This window comes from Panthera pardus, unplaced genomic scaffold, assembly GCF_024362965.1.
Source record: "Panthera pardus isolate Hobbes unplaced genomic scaffold, ASM2436296v1 HiC_scaffold_1, whole genome shotgun sequence".
Taxonomy (NCBI): domain Eukaryota; kingdom Metazoa; phylum Chordata; class Mammalia; order Carnivora; family Felidae; genus Panthera; species Panthera pardus.
The window spans coordinates 69,784,491-69,799,146 of NW_026526654.1; the positions used below are offsets into that span (position 1 = coordinate 69,784,491).

Here is a 14,656-nt window from a genome sequence, read left to right on the forward strand (position 1 = left end):
GATAGCTTAGGGATAGTATCCAAAAAAAGTCACAATTTGTATTGTATAGTTTGTCAGCAGTCAGTTACAAAAGGTCTATTTTTCTTGGATTTTGATGAGCTTTCAAAGAGACACAGTATGCTTAAGTGGGAGGACAATGATGTTTGATGCTTTAAAAACAATACAACCAAGTATGACCTATTGATTGTGTAGACTTACTCTGGACAGTTGGGGGGGGGGTGCAGCTTTCTCAATGTCCTCTATCACATTGCTATCACAATGAAGATGATTCAATTCATATATCTGCATGTATATCCATGGACCATGCAAATAAATATACAGAAGGTCATGGACACATAAACACATCCCATGACAAATGTTACCAAAACACACTTCTAAGAGCAGGTCTCCTTGCGGTAGGACAATAGTACCATCATGGAATATTTGAGAATTTGGTTTGATAGAATACTTCCACATACACACCTATCTTTAAGGTATCAGTATTATTTTTAGCAGTTTCAGGCTTAGTATTTTGTCTCCTCTACCTCTGATTAGTTATAGGACAGAGGTTGTAAATATTAATTTCTAACAGCAGATCTGCAGTCAAACCACCCGGGCTTGAATAGTGATTTCACCCTCCCCCCCCCCCCCCCCCCCGCCCCACTTATTAGTTATGTGGCATTAGGCATACTATTTCAACTCCATTTCTTTACCTGTATCACAGGGGTAATGATATACTTCCCTCACAAGGAGGTTGAGACTTAAATGGTTTATTACATGTCAGTTTCTAGCAAAAGACAATGTGTTTGTTAGCAGTTATTTCTATCACTAAAAGCAGCACCTAAAGCTTGAGTGGTTTCTATATGCACTTAAATCAACCCTAGTAGATATTAAAATACTTTGATTTAAGTCATTTTCACTAAAATTACCAAACAATAAAAAAATTACTGGCTTATCTCCCAGAGGGGCAAATAAACCTAAAAAATGTGCCGCAGCTGATGTTCCATTATTATATTTACTATTATCTCCTATCCATAATCTCGTATCTAACTTGGAAGAGAACCAGAGTGTTTGAAAAAGTACTTAGCTGTAAAAACTAAGAAGCCTGCCTTAAAAGATGTCATAAAAATTATTTTCTTAGCCAAGCCATAATATTGTTTGTCTCAACAATGATTTGGCCTCAAAAGAACTGGCAAAGATACTACAAAATTATTATTTCCTGCACATCTGATGCCAGAATCAACTACACTCCACTGCCAATTTCAGAGTGATATTGATCCTCCCGGGCACACTCCATTTAATAAGTAACTGAGCACCTACTATGTGCCTGGCAAGATAGAAAACGTCCCAACTGAAGCTGGATTCCCCTATATGTAATTACAGAAAGAATTCCAAGAGTGGTGATTCTAAGCCCAAGCTATTGTCCTGCAGTCTTATGAACATCCAGCACCACAGAATATAAACATCAAAGAACGCCGTACTGACACTACAACTAAAATCTCAAATCAGAACTATAGATTAAAAATTTCTATAGAATGGATTCCTTCCTGTTTATCTAATATTTTCAACCTTACTCTCCTGTTAAGTCTTAGGAGGAAAATGAAAAGTTAATGATCCATTTCTATTCTGGATTTGTCTAATAGCCTTCAAAAAGTAATCCTTCTTGAAAACAAATGCCAATTTATAAAAGCTTTTAATATTTAAAAATTATGTTCTAACTCCAGTATTTAATGAAAGTAAGTTAACATTTTTATTTCATAGTTCTTGGACAAGTGATATGTTTCTGGAAACCTTGATCTTGAACTTCTTAGAGTACCTTCCTTAGATGCTGCCAGGTCTGTTAAAACAATGATCATTATCAGTAAAAACTGTCCAAAAGCAAAACAAAATCCATGTTTCCCTATGATTTCCTTTAGTCAAAAGTTGTCCTGTTGGCACAAATGGTCTTACATTTTAAAGGCAAGGACTTAAGATGTGTACTCATTTTCTTCATTCCAAACAGTATCTTTAAATCTTACTAACTACCCCAACCCCATTTCATCACTTTTGAGGGTCTTGGCAAAGCAGTCCACTTCCCTAATGCACACATTCAAAGTCAGCAGAAAGCCCTTGCACATCCCTGAAACTCGATCTCCCCGGTTCTGCCCTCCAGGTGAAAACAAAATGCACAAGCCTCAGATTGTTACTTGTCTTCTCTTTTTCAAGGAAGCTTGGAAGCTCCTCAGTACCTTCAACCATTCCTTGTGAGATCTGAGCACCTCATATTTTTCAATTTTCTGAATGCACTCCAGTTGGTTCACATCCATATTCTACATGTGTCCTGACATGAGTCATACATACCAAGACTTCCAATCAACAATGGTTTGGGGGAACAAGTGTTTATTAGCATGTAATAGGTTAACCTAAATAAATCAATTTTCATGCTAGTTTTGAAATGTGTCCAAAGTTTACCTAAATTCCAAATTAAATAATCCAACTTGGCTATCCAGAAACCAAGGCTACCTAGTATTGTTGGGGGGGGGGGGGGGGGGAAGTACACAGAAGAAATTCTTTTTTGGGTGAGGGGGTATTTAGTTCCTTAATCAATATGGGAAATACAGTAAAACCATCACAAACTTTTCCTGAAGAGTGTGACTATGTAAACTTTCTAAAATGAGTAAGTCATCAATTTTTAAAGGTCCAAATACCTTGAGTTTTAGAGGTAAACACATCTAAGAATTACTAATTTAAAAAACAGTACAATAGCTTATTATCAACCAGAGGCTTTACTTTTGGGTGGTGTTTTTTTTTTTTTTTTTTTTTTCCCCCAGAGGATGCAATAAACCACTAAAATGCAGGCCCTAGTGGCACAACAGGGTCTGACTTGAAATCTGCACCACAGGCCTGTCCTGGTGACAAATATTCCTCTCCACAGGTAAAGATTTTTAGATTCCCCCCAAATGTATTTTCTTTACCGTATTAGCCAACGTGTTTTCAGGTTCTAAACCTGCTTTTCTAAATTAAACTACCACTGTTCTTAAGAGTTTCAAATTATAAAATATTTGCATGTGAAAAAACCAAGTTGAGACATACCATATTTTGCTTACATTCTAAATGGGTCACAGTAACAGAAAGGTCATACACTAGAACTCATACATTTGTGTTAGGTTTACATATTGGTAAGTTTAGTCATGTTTTGCACGAAATGTCCATATTAATGTTTTTTGAATATCAAATATGAATTCCACAATTTTAGAACAGCTCAGGTTTTTGGTAAATTTGATGTGGTTATGGGGATACAAAAGAAACAAATTCATAACTTAGTACACCGGTCTTAGATTTCTCTCTGAGCAAATCTTGGGCCAGTATACATATTTCAGTAGTTCTTTTTCTTTCCTGCTAAAAAACCTTCAATGACTTCCCTTGCCTCAGAATGCTTCTCACACAATGGAAAGGTACTGTTGGGGTTGGCATGCAGGCGTGGTAGAAGAAGCCAATGGGTAAACAAGATGCATCTTCCCATAAACTCAGATTTACTAATCTTGAGGAAAAAAAGTTAATAAAATTTAAGCATTTTTACAGTAAAATATTATGCAACAAATTATAAAGACAATAGTTTAAGGTATACTTTAGATAAATGTAAAGAAAAAATTTTCTTAGCCAAAAGCATATCCCCTCTCTCTTCTCTAGAGGGAGATGTTCTAGATTTTGATCCCTGGAATAGTTATGAATTGGATTAAGAAATAAAATTTGTTAATTCAACTATGCAACTAGAAGGGAATAATATAAAGCTAATAATTGTTGCTACTGGATAGTAAAAATAGGATTTTTAAATAGAATTTTTTGCCTTTTCCAAAGGTTTCTATGCCTATGTATTCCTTTTATGCTAGGAGAGATTAAATCTTTTCAAGGAAAATTATTTTTTCTATTAAAAAGTTTATTTATGTATTTTTTAAAGTTTATTTTTGAGAGAGAGAGACAGAGCATGAGAAGGGGAGGGGCAGAGAGATAGGGAGACACAGAATCTGAAGCAGGCTCCAGGCTCTGAGCTGTCAGTACAGAGCCCGATGCGGGGCTCAAACTCACAAACTCTGAGATTATGACCTGAGCTGAAGTCGGAGGCTTAACTGACTGAGCCATCCAGGTGCCTCCCCCCTCCTCAAATTTTTTTAAAGCAAGCTCTACACCCAAAGTGGAACTTGAACTCATGACCCCAAGAACAAGAGTCACATAATCTACCGACTGAGCCAGCCAGGTGCCCCAAGCAGGAAAATTCTTAATTTTTAGATCTGAAAGTCAGTTTCATTGCTGTTAAGTATCTGTAACTATAAAATAAACTGGATTTGTTTTTCTTTACATAGTTTATTAATACAGTTTCAAAATTAAAATAGATTTATCACTTTTATACTTACCTTTTGAAGTTTTGAAGAGTGGGGAAATGACAGCAAAAGCACTCAACAATGAATTCAAGATGTGATTTTTGAATTCCTTTCAACCCTCCTTTGAGAACACAGAGATTGCTCCCCTACAGCTGATTTTTAAATTATCTGATTTTTGAAGTTACCTGTTCAGTTCTTCCCTGATAGTTAATTTTTATCACTTCTAAATTTCCTGAACCCAGCAAAATTTCCAAAAGGGTTATGATTATGTGGTGGTGCTTCAAATATTTGTTTTTATTTTTTAAGGATTTTTCTCTCTCCTTTTCAAAAACAAACTTTCCCCAAGTCACAAAAACCATAAAGCTTACTTATAATCATGAAAATAAGATCCACCTTCCTCATCTTAATAAGATTTGTCTCACGCCTGTAGTAAACCAGTGATTAACAGTTCAGCAAATGTATTCTTCTAAGGAGTCTGTTCATACTGTCTGACATTTATCATGAACAATTTTCTAGCTGATCAAATATTCATTACATTATTTTAAGTAGCTGCACAGTATTCCACTCAGCATGTTATTTAATTAGCCTTTTAATATTGGACACTTTAAAAACTCTTACAAATTTTTATTATTGTAAGCAACATAATAAACACATGCATTACTTAAGAGTGTATTTATTACTTTTACAATATTGAAAAATTAAAATGATGACTTATCATTCCTTTAAATGTGCTAAAATCCTAAAAATATATATGGATGGTTCATACTCAATTATATATGAGATATAGAAAGAGAGAGGGAAGGAGGAAATGGAAGTAGAGAAAGAGGGCCAGAAGGAAGGAGGGAGGGAGAAGAGATTCTCATGTAACTGAGGAAAAAAATCAACTATATCGTCAGCACAAAATTAGTATTTAAACTTTGGGACCTGATATTTAGGTTGATGTTTTCAAGTTCTGGGTGTTTTAGTCCACTTGCTTTTCTTCTTTTTGTTTATAAAATTTTAAATGTTTATTCATATGGCTAATGCATTTAAAAGGTTAATATGGGGGCGCCTGGGTGGCGCAGTCGGTTAAGCGTCCGACTTCAGCCAGGTCACGATCTCGCGGTCTGTGAGTTCGAGCCCCGCGTCAGGCTCTGGGCTGATGGCTCGGAGCCTGGAGCCTGTTTCCGATTCTGTGTCTCCCTCTCTCTCTGCCCCTCCCCCGTTCATGCTCTGTCTCTCTCTGTCCCAAAAATAAATTAAAAAAAAAAAAAAAAAAAAACACAAAAAAAAGTTGAAAAAAAATAAAAGGTTAATATGTATTAATAAATGAGGCACAATTAATGATGAAGTATTATGTCCCTCAGGTGTGTTAAGTTAGGGAAAAAAAAAAAGGCCAAGAACTAGAGATATAAATTGTTCATACCACAAGAAAGAGGGATAATACCACACGGTTAAAGTCAGGAAACATTTACCACACACAAGAGGTCTGGCTCATTTTTAACCACGTACAGGGAGGGATTAGCTGGGAGAGAACTGGCACCCCAGAGAGCTGGGGTGGTGAAATGGCATAAATAAAAGCAAACAGAAAAACGGATGGGTCAAGACTAGTTCACTTGAAGAAGAGTTGGGGCAATATCATGATGCAAAAGCTAACAAGTTTGAATTTTACCTTATAAACAAAAGCAGTGTTTTAGGAAGATTAAGTTAGTGGGATATATACCATAGCGAATGAAACAATTCCAGGCAAAGAACGTTTCAGCTAAGATGCTACAGAACAGGTGATAAATCATTAAATACTTAATTATGACATCAATTCCAGAATGGAGGCGTCAAATGGCGGTGATTTGTTTGGGTAAATGACAAACATGAGTAAGTTTAGTGTCTCCTGGAGCCGTTAGCTTTGACAAGCTAAACTGATCAAGTGGAAAACAAATTCAGAGCCATCAAAGCACAATTTGTAAAAATCTGATCATCACACATGTACCTATTAACCAACTATTTAAACATTTTGTTTAAAATGTTTAAACAATAGTGTCTGATGGAGGTTGTAACCTTGAGTCAGATTTACAAAAATACTGTTCTACCTACAAAGGTCAAATAGGCTGAGACGCATACTGCTGTCAAAGTTCTCTGAAGGAAGTATGAAAAATTAAATCTGTAGAACAAGCTAAAAGCTGAAAACAGCCATAAGATCTAGCCCTTACAGACTCTTCAATCCCATGAATTATGAGTCCCCTTCTTGTGTATTTAATCGCAGTCAACCAGATCTCCTTGCTGTTTCTTGTACACACCAAAAGTGGTTCAGCCTGAAGATCTTTGTAGTTGTTATTTCACCTGCCCGAAAGGCTCTTTTCCCAGATACCTAATAATTTGCTCATCATTTTAAAAATCTTTGTCTAAATAATCATTTGTCAAGCATTTTCTCTCTACAGTATTTAAAAACTTCTCTCTCCTGTCTTCCAAACACCTTTATTCCATCCTTTCCACCTCCTTTGCATTATTTTTCTACAAAGTACTACCATCTGACACACCACATATAGTACCTATCAATTTTTTTGTCTAGTCTATTACTCACATCTCACTTCCAAGATCATAAACTCTATGAGGGCAGAAATTTATCTGTTTTGTTCTACAGATCCTCAGCATTTGAGTAGAATAAATTTGTACTTCTCTTTATAAATGTTTCAAATCTATTTTTATTTTTTTATTATTATTTTTAATTTTTTAATGTTTTATTTATTTTTGAGACAGAGAGAGACAGAGCATGAGCAGGGGAGGGGCAGAGAGAGAGGGAGACACAGAATCTGAAGCAGGCTCCAGGCTCTGAGCAGTCAGCACAGAGCCTGATGTGGGGCTTGAACTCACAAACTGCAAGATCATGACTTGAGGTGAAGTCAGATGCTTAACCGACTGAACCACTCAGGCACCCCTCAAATCTATTTTTAATGCTCCCTGTCAAACATCTGCATTTTCACACTGCCACAAAAGACATTCATGAAAATATAAACAAATTAACATAAAAGTCTGCATTGACCATGTTAAAATTTATAAATTCTCTTAAGAAATCATGTACTCATTCAACTTTCTTGACTTACACGGTAGGACAATAAATACCCTTCTTCATTGCTTGCTTCAGGCTAAAACAGCATTTTTAATATTGAGGACATGGAAACTTAAAAAAAATTCTGTGATTTACTATCATATGCATTAAGTCCAAAAAGAAATAGTTTTAGTGGTATAATAAAAACTTATATTCCTGAAATGGTATAATACAAGCATTCCCCAAAATTATAAAATAATGAGATGCGGAAATTAGCAAACTTTAGGGTGATTCAGAATTTCTATCACTTCCTAAAGATATTCCTTAATAGAATAATCCATGGTATTAAGTGGTTAAATTATAAAACAAAGAGAATACCTTTGAATAACAAGTTAATCAAATTGAGTAGCATTTTGTGTAAATAGGTAGCTAAAAATTTCTCAAACAAAATCTAATCCTATGGCATATGATAAATACAAACAATAATAACATTTTCCAGGCAGTTTACATTTCTTCAAAACACAAAAGTTCAATTGCAAGAATGTAATACCAGATTATTCAAAGTTCCACAGAATTAAGGGAGAACTGTAATCATCAGTATGCTAATTTCAGTATATTACTCATAAAGTTTTTACATGAATTCAATGTATTAGTAATCAAGAAATAGACCCAAATAGAAATTATAAATGTTGAATTTAATTTCAGTAAAATAAAGACAAAAAAAAAAAAAAAAAAAGGCAAATAATTTGTCACCTCACACAGTAACTTGAACATTAGAGGTTTAAACTTAATATTTATTTTGTCAATTATTTTTTTCTTCATATATAGCTTCATATATAGCTTTAAAAAAAATTCAGAAATTTGTGAGATATATTTATAAATAAATAAGGCAAGAATATATACTCTCACATTTCTGGTGTGAGTTAATTCTGCATTAAAGGGGCTCAAGCTATTAATAAGACAGAAATTATAAGAAATCCTTTGATAACAGATGAAAATAAAAAATTTTAGCTGGAAATGATGATGGTCTCATTTCTTCTTCTAGCTATGCAAATAGTATGTCTAAATACTTACTAGAACCAAATCTATCTGAAAAGTTTGGAACATTAATTTTTCTTTTTGTTAATACTCAATGAGAAACAACACTGAGAATAAAACTTTTTCGATGAATAAGGGATAGTAATATCCACCTGTAAAAGGAAAAAAAATTGATTTAGAATGTCAATTTCTAAATAGATAAATCATTAACAGAGATCACAGTTTATGCAAGCATAATCTTGCTAATCCAATACAGCTAACCTGGGCATATACCCATAATGACACTTAGTGGCTTAAAAACAACATGTAATTCTCTAACAACCAAAAGGATATATAATTGATTGAAGAAAATCTTCATTGTTGAGTACAGAATTAAGTCTAAGGCCAAATTTTCATATTTACTATCACATATCAATATGTGTGACCTTAAGAGATCTGCCTTTAAATACAGGATGTGAACTGAGTTATTCAACTATTACAATATTCCTCTTGCTACCTCCTGAATACTTGCCTGAGTCCTCTGAGTTAGCTCCAAACAAACTCAATCCATATTCCAAGTAACAGATTTAAGATGCTCAATATTGAAATTTTTTGGCATCAACTTAAAAAGAAACCTGAATGAAAGAAGATGAGCATTTTTTCCCCAAAGATGATGGAAAAAATGAAAACACATACCTGTATATACTTATTTTTTCTTTGTAAAAATAGTCAAATTAAGGTTAACATTAAAAGGTACAACTTTTATTTTACTATTTGCTTTTAATGTGTGCAAAATTACACAAAGATGAAAGTGTATTAACTCGTACAAATACAACTTCCAGTTCTGCTGAATTACCTAAATGTGTGTGTTTCATTAGGTACGGACAGGCTACTTCCTCTTAAGAGACTGGAAAGAAGCTGAATGCTGTTATGATAAATTTCATTGTAACAGTTTTTCTATAGTTTCTCACTTTACCAATATTTTCATTTTCCTTTAATCTATTCTCAGGATTAAAACAAGAAAAGTTTTCATTTAGCAATAATAGCCCCAAGTGTTCCTTCTTCACATCTGGAGGACCTAGATATAAAAATTCACCTAGTAAATGTAAAATCCAGGTTTTCTCTCTTTCATTTAGAAGGCAGATTAGACTAAATACAATATACTTAGAAAAACAAAAACAGGAAAAAAGGTATCTAATTCCTGAGTTATTCTGGAAAATAGTGGACAAACTTTGTAATTCATTTAATAAATATTTCCAAGAATCTAGATGTTAAATCTTGGAGTACTTTCAGAGGAATCAAAAGTTATATTTGTTAGTCTTTCATAAAATAGTTGAAATGAAATAAAGGAAAAGAGGTGAACAGCTTGATGAATGATTTTTCAAAGCACCAAGTCAATAGTGCTTAATTGTACTTAATGTAAAAGCTGGCATTTAATTCTAGCTACCGTATATATGGTACACTGCTTCCTAATTTGGGGAAAAAAATTTTTGCTGGGGAAAAATTGTTTTTAAAAATGAGAGCTTTGCCTTACATATTTTCTTTACCTTCACATTAGACTTTAAAAAGAAGATCCTTGATTACAATTCCTTAAATTACATCTGAAATACTTTTAGGGTTTCTAAAAGACAATAATAATTGGAAATGATTTGTTAAGAAGTGCTTTTATTTTGTAGATTTCCTGCTTGGCTGCAATTGAAAAGGGTAAACTATTCCTTGTAGAAAAGAAGACCAAAAGTGTGATATGCTACACAAAAACACCTATCTTGTCCTGAACATTAATTTTTAGTTTAATGACTTAATTAAAACAATAAATAAGAAACAGAAGGTAAAGAAAACATTTTTCTTTAAATCTTAAATTAAAAATTTCAACTGTTATATCTATAAAATTAGTAACTATAATAATAATTTTTACTTTTACTCTGAAGTTAAATATTGACTATAAAAAAGCAAACAAAGTCACATTTTCAACTTGTCAAAAATCTTCAGCTAAGGATTTAATAGAAACAAGATAAAACAATGATAGTGTAAAGTCAGAAGGCATAGGATTCAGATTCTAATCTGTCACGTGGGGCAAATTACCTAATTTGAATTTGTTTCCTGAGCCACCCAAAAAATAGGCTGGTCATCTGTAAGGTCTTTCCTACCTTTGAGTTTATGATTAAGAGCATTTTGAGACCCAGGATTTCAGGGATTTAATTCACACGTTTTGAAATTTCCCCCTTCTAACGAAATATTTAGAAACATTACTAAAAATTGTCTTGTAAGTTCTGTTCAGAATGTATATTTTATAATGCACACTTATCTGTGAAATAAGCAAATATTTTTAAACTTCATTTTACTGGAGAAACAAAGGAAAAACGAGTATTTAAAAATTTCAGTATCTACAATGAATATAAATATGCATTAAAGTAAATTCGGTTCTGTATAAGCTCTTTCAATAAACTCTTGATGGCATTCAACACTATTATTAAATTGCACTTATATTATTTTTTTTTTTTACAGATTTTAAGTAATCTCTACACGCAATGTGGTACTTGAACTTACAATTCCGAGAGCAAGCGTTACACACTCTACCGACTGAGCCAGCCAGGCACCCCACAACCATGTTAATACAAATACATCTTAAAAGTTACTACTTATTTTTATAGAATCATACTAAAGATAACAAGGTTCTCAATAATATTGAAATACATTATCAATAAAACTGAAGATATATCAATGATGTTAATACATATTAAGACATATTAAAATATAAAACATATTAGACTGTAGAACATGGCCAGCCTTACTTCAGCAGCACAGTTAATACTGGAGATAATTTTAGAATCTTAACGCCAATATTTACGTGCTGCTAAGGCACTGCTGACATCACTATCATAAGAGCTATGAATAAAAAGAAATATCTTTTTTTCAGAAGATCAGATCCTTGTATTTTTGAGGCAGCACAATATGGCCTGCACCTTTTCAAAATCCACAAACCATTATGTGCTGCTACTTTACTCCAAGGTTTTGTTTTTTAAACACACATTAGCACCTGAAGATACAAAAAATTTTTTTCTTTTAGAAGAGAATACATTAAGAAACCAATATTTAAAGATTATAACGGACAAAGTATACATAAATAGCTATTTCTTAGAAGCTTTTAAGTAGAATAGTAAAATTTATTTCTACATCAAATGTTTAAGGAAAGCCTACTACGTGCTAAGCATATTGCTATAGGTTAGGAACACAAAGATGTGTAATATGAGGAAAAGCTAAGCATTTCCTCCCCCTTTGTCAACTTAATAAGCCAATAAAGTTAAATATTTAAGCAAATTTTTGAATGTATTAAATATATAAAAGTTTTTTTTTTCCTTTTATAAACACAAAGTGAATTCATAAAACTTGGTCTTTACCTTGGTAAAAGCAAAATTTACAGACAGCAGTTCATTCCTCGCGGTATGCCTTTCTAAAGACATCTTCCATCCAGTAGGTAAGACTTCATGTCAAAGGAAAAATAAGAAATGACATATAAGAGCTCAGTTTCAATAAACTTAAGCTAACAAAATGCAGATGTACTTTTAAAGGAAAAGATGATGTCACATGAAATATTTTAACGCTAAATAAAGTGAATTTTCTAATTAATTTATCTTAAAAAAATCCAAGTATTATCTTACTCTTAACATTTATCCCTTTTTTAGAATAGTTACTCTGTTAAAAGTTGGACATCACTTTACATAAGAATTAAAGATTATGAAGCCTTTGGAAGATGAATCAACTTTGCACCCAGAGATGAGAAATAAAATTGGAATCCTGTGGCTCTTGATCTTCCTTTATCCTATCGGCCTCCCCTCTTCACCAGGCATGGAAATACACTCCTGAACAGTTTCCACTTACTCAGATGTAGGAATGTAATAACCTCTTTCTCTAAAAGATACAAGGAAACTGCCACCACTCTAGTTTAAGCCTCGATAACCTTTTGCTCCAGTTTTCTCATCATTAAAATGGCTATGCTACAATGACTTGAGAAATACGTAATACATATTTGTATTTACCAACTACATTTGGAACAGTTCTTTAGGCTACCCTTTCCCACTTTCCAAACAAAAATGTAAACATGGTATTTTCAAATATACAAAATTTATGTACGTACTTTTTTCATTTAACAAATATCTTAATACCTACTATGTGCCAGGCACTGTCCCAATTGTTACACTAGTTAGTATACGGACACAATTCCTTCTCAGAATTTAAAATCATTTAAGGGGCACCTGGGTGGCTCAGTCAGTTAAGCGTCTGACTTTGGCTCAGGTCATGATCTCACAGTTCGTGGGTTCAAGCCCCGCATCGGGCTCTGTGCTGACAGATCAGAGCCTGGAGCCTGCTTCAGATTCTATGTCTCCCTCTCTCTGACCCTCCCCCGTTCATGCTCTGTCTCGCTCTGTCTCAAAAAGAATACTGAGCAGGCTCCACACTGTCAGTGCAGAGGCCTGATGTGGAGCTCAAACTCAGGAACTGTGAGATCATGACCTGAGCAGAGATCAGGAGTCAGATGCTTAACCAACTAACCCATCCAGGTGCCCCTAATAAATCTTTTTTTCTTTTAAAAACTTCACAGTAATAATGTCTTATTATTTTTAGAGTATTGCGGTTAAATACATGACACAAATTTTACCATTTTAAAGGGTACAGTTCTGTGGCATTAAGTCTACTTACACTGTTGTATAACTATCACCACCTTCCATCTCCATAACCTTTTCATTTACACCAACTGACACTGGAGCCACTAAACAGTGCCCATGCTTCCATTCCCTCAGCCCCCGGACACCCCTAGTCTACTTTGTCTTGATGAATTTGCCTATTTCAGGTACCTTATATAAATGGAATCATATAACATTTATTTTTTGTGTGTCTGGCTTTTACGTAGGGTTAACTTTTTCAAAGTTCATGCATGTTGCTGCATATTTTACACTATCTTTCCTTTTCACAGCTGAGTAGTATTCCATTGTATGTATATACATTTTGTCCATCTATGAACATTTAAGTTGTTTTGATCTTTCTGTTATTATGATTAATTGCTGCTATAAACATGGTATACAAATATCTGTTTGAGTCCTGCTTTCAATTCTTTTTGGTATAAACCCCAAAGCAGTATAACTGGATCATATGGTATTTAATTCTATTTTCATGTTTTTGAAAAACTGCCATACTTTCTTTCTTAGATAGTGGCTATACCATTTTACACTTCCATCAGCAAAGCAAAAGGATTCCAATTTCTCCCCATCCTTGCCAACACTATTTTTTTCTTGTTAAAAGATAATAGCCATCCTTGGGGATGTGAGGTGGTATCTTGGTGTAGTTTTGACTTTCATTTCCCTAATGATTAGTCATTTGAGCATGTCAGGCTTATTGATCATTTGTATATCTTCTTTAGTGAAATATGTATTCAAATCCTTTACTCATTTTTTAACTGGGTTTTTATTTTGTTGTTGTGGTTGAGTTGTAAGAGTTTTTTATAGATTCTGGAGATCAGTCCTGTATCGGATATATGATTTGCAAATATTTTCTCCCATTCTGTAGGTTGCCTTTTCACTCTGCTAATAGTGTCCTGTGATGCATAAAAAATCTTAAATTTTGATGGGAGTCCGATTTACCTTTTTGTTGTTGTTGCTGCCTGTGCTTTGGGTTTGCTATCCACGAAATCATAATCAAGACTGTCATGAAGTCGTCCCCCTATGTTTTCTTCTAAGAGTTTTATAGTTTTAGTTCTTACATTTAGGTCTTTGACCCATTTTAATTTTTATATATAGTATGAAGTATCGATTTCATTCCTTTATATGTTGATATTCAGTTTTCCCAAAATGATTTGTTGAAGACTGTCCTTTTTCCATTGAATATTTTTTTTTTTTTTTTTAACAGTAAGTTCTAAATGGGGATTAAACCTGGGTGGCTCAGTTAAGCATCTTTGCTTCAGCTCAGGTCATGATCTCCTGGTTGGTGGGTTTGGGCCCCGCCTCAGGCTCTGTGCTGACACCTAGGGCCTGGAGCCTGCTTCATATTTGGTGTCTCCCTCTCTCTAGGTCTCAAGAAAAAAAGGGGGGGGGGTATATTTTAAACTAAAAATTTCTTTGAATCTATAGACTGTTCCCACTGTCACATGATAGAAATATTCAGAGGTTAATACATGCCATGAAAATATTTCTATTTTGTTTAGACATAACCATTAAGTACCAGCACACTGCTTTCAATTTTTCAAGTACTTAATTTTACTTTTAATCTGGCATCAACACAATCTGTA

At 33.8% G+C, this 14,656-nt stretch overlaps 2 long non-coding RNA genes across 3 annotated transcripts in view; both read right to left on the bottom strand.

The window, feature by feature from the left end:
• LOC109265977 (uncharacterized) overlaps positions 1 to 14,656 on the bottom strand; it is a 64,360-nt gene that overhangs the window by 27,958 nt on the left and 21,746 nt on the right. For both annotated transcript variants that reach the window (XR_008421147.1, XR_008421146.1), the window contains exons 4-5: positions 11,775 to 11,857; positions 8,434 to 8,549 (exon numbers count right to left, since the gene is read on the bottom strand). This is a non-coding gene — a long non-coding RNA (uncharacterized LOC109265977). The remainder of the gene's footprint in view (positions 1 to 8,433; positions 8,550 to 11,774; positions 11,858 to 14,656) is intronic.
• LOC109265979 (uncharacterized) lies at positions 2,871 to 5,181 on the bottom strand. Its single transcript, XR_002079451.2, has 2 exons — positions 4,371 to 5,181; positions 2,871 to 3,499 (listed from the first exon to the last, which is right to left on the bottom strand). It is a non-coding gene; the product is annotated as an uncharacterized LOC109265979 (long non-coding RNA).